General features: G+C 39.2%; 1 non-coding gene across 1 annotated transcript; it reads right to left on the bottom strand.

Moving 5' to 3' along the window:
* Nucleotides 1-4,900: 4,900 nt before the first annotated feature.
* On the bottom strand, nucleotides 4,901-5,040 carry LOC115279565. Its single transcript, XR_003903517.1, has one exon. It is a non-coding gene; the product is annotated as a small nucleolar RNA SNORA29 (small nucleolar RNA).
* Between the last annotated feature and the right edge of the window lie 1,000 nt (nucleotides 5,041-6,040).

The following is a 6,040-nucleotide window of genomic DNA, read 5'->3' as shown; positions in this document are numbered from 1 at the left end:
TTAAATAAATATATCACTTGGCTCTCCAATGTTGTATATTATTTTATTAATATGGCATGACATTCCAAGTTTCCTGATAAGCCCTCCTCACCTCAATACCTCCACAAAGAAAAAATATCCACAATTCTGGAATTTCCCAGGTATTTGGAACCTTAAGGTTGGAAAAGGACTCCTTCAGTTTCAAGGCAGTATTTGCTGTTAAATGTAAATGCCCTGAGGTGGCCGGGGAGGAGGTGTATCAAGCCAATAGATCAGCATTTTTGGTGGTTTAGCAAATGCTTCCCAAGGTGACAATTTTAGAAAGAATGAGTGAGGGTAAGAACACTGGACAGAGGAGCTGTGAGTGATGTTAACAGCATCTAGGGGAGCCTGGGAGTGGGAGAATGGCCCCAGGAATGTAGATGAGTGCTCTCAAAAATGTTATTGCCCTTCGCAATTTGGTAAAGGATTCATGTTAGACAGTCCCATTAGGCTCAGGGCCAGCACGGCCTACAGAGCCCAGATTATTCTCTACGTTCTGGACCACAGCACCTCTGTGGTAGAATAAGCCAACTTCGAGATTCACAAATGGTTTCTCTAGACTTTGGAAAAAGTGGAGCTTTCTGAAGAAATGATGAAGCTACATGAAGTAGGCAGTTGTAATCCCTCTCTACAGCCCCAGCCTTCTAGTCTTTTCCAAACAGTATTTTGATGATGATACAATTTTTTTCTTCAGATGTGGAGAAACTCGAGAACTGAATCATTTCATAAGACCACAACGCACAGAGGTGGCAAGGACAGTCTCAAAATAACGGGATGAGCCTAACTCAAAGAAATCCTTAACTTATTAGCCAAATTTTCCCATATGGAGAGAACTCCCAAAGGAAAGTTGGGCACTCTCTTCCTGAAGCATGTCTTAAAACTCAATCGGGGGCACCAGAATGACTCAGTTGGTTGAGCGTACGACTTCCGACTCAGGTCATGATTTCACACTTTGTGGATTCGAGCTTCGCATCCAGGCTCCGTGCCTGGAGCCTGCTTCCGATTCTGTGTGTCCCTCTCACTCTGCCCCTCCCCTGCTCATGATCTGTCTCTCTCTGTCTCTCATAAATAAATGTTTAAAAAAATTTTTTAATTAAAAATTTAAAAAAAAATAAAACTCAGTCGGACTCAGTGACAGGGACCACAGCAAACAATTCTGCTCTTGCCAGATGAAAGGGGATGAGGACTAGACTGGTCTGGTCTGGCTCTCATTTCCGTGGTGAGTGATTCCAGTTACCTGGGTTGCCAGGCCTGGAGTGGAGGCAGAGAGAGCCGGTTGTTCACATCGGCTTTTGCTTTTAATAAGAGCAAGTTTAATCAGCTCTTCAGCTCAGCCCTCCTTTCAAGTCTCTGGAAACATCTCCAGGGAGAAAATAACACTAAGAAACACAGAAATCTTTTCTCTTCCCTGCAGGCATCTGTCACCGTGCCAGTTTCTAAGTGCACACACTTTTGGCAGACCAAATCACTTTGATATACTTTTCCCAGGGTTCGAAAAGAAAAGATAAACAAAGACCTTATGACTTCAAGGGCAAGCAAAGGTGGCCATGAGTTTATGAGGTAGCTCATCTTCTTTCTGGCAAATAGGAAGGGACTGTCAGTGAAAAGAAATCACCTTGTCAGTGGTTTCGGAGACTGCAGGTTTGGGGCCCGAGGGCACTTTCTGGGCTGGCTCACCCGGTGGGTGCTGTTTTCCACAGGTAAAGCAGAGGGCGTCAGCAAATGTTGATGCTCCGAGGTTGTGCTGTGATTGGCACTTTGTTTTAAGGCAAGGACAAGTATTACTCATTTAACACTGCTCTCAAAAGGTATATAGACTTCCTATAACAATATTTCTCAATGAATTAAGCCAAACAGGAAAGTCAAAAATAGTTGATATTTTCTTTAGACTTTGAGAACAAACAGAATATGTTTCTTTTTTTTTATTATTATCTGAGCCCCAATGACTTTAGCAGTTCATTTATTTCTTCTAGTGTAAGAATTTTTATAACTACGTTAAGATTCAAAGTGTTGAGTTACAAATGGCATGGAGATGAGAACGAGTTTAAATTTTCGCCGGATTTTTATTATAGCTTTCACTTTCTATAGCTATGAGATACATTTCCTTAGCGGTCAGTCTTGTATCACCCCCACTTAATAAGAAAGACTTTAAACAAACATAGTGACTATGTTTTGATAGTGTACTTCTCTGGATCTTTGCCAAGAATTTGAGATGTGAGAAATAAAAATTCATCTTCAGCCTTTAATGGAATCGGATTGGAGCCAAGAAAATGTAGCACAAATCAAGTGTCTTCTCCAATGACGTCGTGCCAGTGACATCATAATTGGAGCTGAGATGAAGAAACCTCTCAGGACCTCAGCTGTTATATTCACTAATTTCTTAGTCCATAGAATGACTTTCTTCCCACTCTCTGCCAATTTATGAAGACTCAGAACATTGCCGAGCCTAGTGGGAGTGAGGTAAAATATGTCTCCGTAGATGGAGAGTACAAGAAATTGAGGCTTAATTTCCCTGATGTAGTCTCTGGTTGCAAGGTGAGTGAGGTCGAAGAGGGATGCAGACAGTCTTCACCTGACCCTGCTTGGCTGCATCTTGACAATGTCCATTGTCACCCACACTAGGTCCAGCTCAGCAATGTCATATGGTTTTTTGTGGTGTGTTTTTCCTGTTGATCAAGAATGATGAACTTCTAAAAATTGACGTTAGCCAAATACCTAGGAGACTAAGCCAAAACACCAATGTATTTATTCCCAGTGAATAAATGTAACTCCTAAAAGCTCAAAGTGGATCTTGAGTATGCTCACATCATCCTTTCCTCTAGAGGAAAAGTTACAAGGGAATTTAACTTGTATTTAGAAGCCAGTTTAGTGACTGCAGTGTTAATGCGATGCTGATGGGTACCATCAAGGGCTGATAACTTTGCCACCCAACTTCGTTTCCAGAAATACTTCTCAAAAAGGAAAGGAGGGACAGTGTTTTGGTCAATGTTGGCACGCTGATAAATTAGCCTTTCAATCTTTTTTTTTAATTCAGGTAAATCTCCATCATCCCTAAATGATTGAGCAATATCCAGATAACAGCAGCAGCATCTGGCAATGGCAACAAAACACCTTGATGACTTTGACAGGATCAGGAAGAAGGTCGAGAGCCCTTGACTGAGTTTGCAACACATCCTGCGTCTCTTGCATGGCAATTTGCAAAAACGCTAACTTTATTGGCAACACACAGACTCCACCCATGGGGCTCACTGTTGCAAATGAGCAGACATCACATTCACCCATCATGTTTTCTTTTCTTATATTTGCCTTAAGAAGTGACATTTTCTGACTTTGGGACTGCATTCTGTGGTGCCTGACTGCTGCGTGCTATGCTTCCCTGACCCCAGCAAGTGGCAGGGACAAGATGCCCTGTGGCCACCAGTGCTCTTTGTGCCCCTGAACATCTTTCCCATCGAAACAATTTTTGTTCAATAATAAAAGGAAAGAGGTGTTAGGGAACCTTTGATGTCCATCAAAGTAAAAGAGGTGCCCTAGCCCAGTATCTATTCAAGGAATGGTATAAGAGGAGATACACCATTAGCCAATGTATTAAAAATTATAAGTAAGATTCTCATTTAAGGAATAACTCATTAAAGTCACATGCATAATAATGGAAATTCTCTCAATTCCTTCACCTTCTTTGTCAGGATCTAAAAGATACTAGAAAATGTGAACAAAGAAGGAATTCATTTTTTTTTCTCCCTGAATGAATAAATTTATTCATGGGTAATTTTTTTTCTAGTCAATAATAATGATAGCAACAACTACTATTTATTGAGCACTTAATATTCTGCCCAAGATATTAGACCAAGGACTAAAATAAATCTTTACAACTGTTTCATGAGTTAAGTACTATTATCAATTCTAGTAGGCATTAGGGTGAGAAAATCGGACAACTTGTTTCATTCCTGTATGTCTCAGGTTCACGAAGCTTGGAAGGGCCAGGATACTGCTTAAGCCCAGGGACTCTGACCATAAAGCTTGCCTTCTTAACTACTAAGCAATGTGCCTTCTTAACATTTCAAACTATAAATACTTGTGTAATTTGGCCTAACCCAGTCTATCCATTAGTATTGACTCTATAAACTTGATTACTATGCAGAAGCTGTTTCTTATGCCTTTTTCCTTCATGAGAAATAAGGCAAATGTAAAATTAGAACAACCTCCTGGTCTGTTTCTCAGTGAATGACTTTATTATCATCTCAGCCAATATTGAAATCCACATTTCAAAAAAAAAAAAACTCTCCACCACCCACATTACCTTCATTGTTAATATTTATACCATGTGGGGAAAGGGTTTAGAACTCAACTTCATTGTTCCAACAAAAATTCAAAATCTTCCAAATTGGCTAAAGGGTCCTACAGCTAAAAGGTCTACTCCTCAAATGTGGGCCTCTTGCCAATGTGCTTGACAAAGTGAGTCTCAAAATCTGAGAGTTATCAGAGCATCTTTGGCAGGTTAAGGAGAGTTCCAAGTGTCAAATGGACTCCTAGGAAGGTATCTCCAAAAAATATAATTCTTTTACGTTTGTATATAAGAATTTAACCAGATGTTCATTATGAGGAAAAACAGCCAAGTTTACTAGGCAAGGATCTATTTATACTCTACTATGAAAATTACCAAGTTTAACATAACTCAGAGGAACTCAATTTACTCTCAGAAATATTTAGCAATAATTCTCCAACATTAGTATTTAACTTTCTGAACACGGGCCCCAAAACTTAATTTTTTGGTTTAAAAAGTAAGTTCTTTCTGACTTTTTAACTTTTCTAAGATGTTTCCTTTTTTTTTTTTTAGATAGTGAAAATATTGCCAATGTTTTATTTTAATTAATTAATTAACTTTCTGTTCAGCCATCTCATATAGAAGGAGGACACAAGCAAATCCTCCCTCTTCAGATCATGGCAATTTTAATCTATCCCATAAGCATAGCCACCAAAATCTATTATTGGGAGAAAACGTGGCAGTCAAATGGGAGTCTAAGATGTTTCCTGACACTGAAAATGCATCAGTGTCACAGGGGATTAATCATCGTCCAATCATCACATTACTGTAGGAAGTACCCTAATCAGTCAGTAGAATCCTCTTCTGATCTGGTTTCTCTTAGTCTCTCAAAGGAGAACATCAAAAGAGTGTTCTATTTCAGGCATAAAGGTCCCCCTTATTTCTCCATTAATCTCTCAATGCCTAGATGCCCAGGAAACACGGACTTTCTCCTTTCCTCCAATTTTCCAAAGCCACACACAAGAGAATCGAGACATTCTACAACATAATCTCAGAAGACAATTCCACCTTGATACCCGTTTGCTCAGTGTTCATTCCCTCCCATTCTCCGATTTTTCTACCTCCCTGAATTTGTATTTATCCTCTATTTTCAATTAGTATATGATCCTATACTTCAAATATCTTCCATCTATTTCAACTTCAGTCCTGGCAGGAGACACAGTCCCTTTAGAGCTGACAAAAAGTCCATAAGACCCTTTCCCAGAAATAATCCCAAGACTTTGGTATGATAAGGGCAATACCAAACATTTACCTAATTGCTACATTAAAGATTAAAACCTGTTCTTTTCTGGGTTTCCACTCATTGTTTCTTAAATATTTCCTACTTGTGAGGCTATGATGTTGTTATGATTGTTACTGAAGTCCAAAGAAGAAAATCTCTCTCCTTTACCCATACTATTGAAAATAAAATGCAAGTCAAATATTTGAGCTCACCCAAGTAGAGCATGAATCCCTGTGGAGGAAAACCTGATAGAGAAGCATACTCTTCCTATTAGAGCAACTGGTCTTGTCAGTCTCTCGTAGGCTACACTGAAACAGTGTTCTTAATTTGGATTATTTGAATTCTCCCCACCAAAAGGTAATAAAAAAAATCTAAGCAGAATGACTCAACTCTTCATTTTCATTGAACAAACAGTTATTGAGTATAAGGATATGGGCACTTACATCACCAATTATAATCATGAATGGCTTCCT

The sequence above is a fragment of the Suricata suricatta genome, chromosome 15 (assembly GCF_006229205.1).
Source record: "Suricata suricatta isolate VVHF042 chromosome 15, meerkat_22Aug2017_6uvM2_HiC, whole genome shotgun sequence".
NCBI lineage: Eukaryota > Metazoa > Chordata > Mammalia > Carnivora > Herpestidae > Suricata > Suricata suricatta.
Note: the sequence above shows the minus strand (reverse complement) of the source record. Positions and strands in the feature narration are given on the sequence as shown.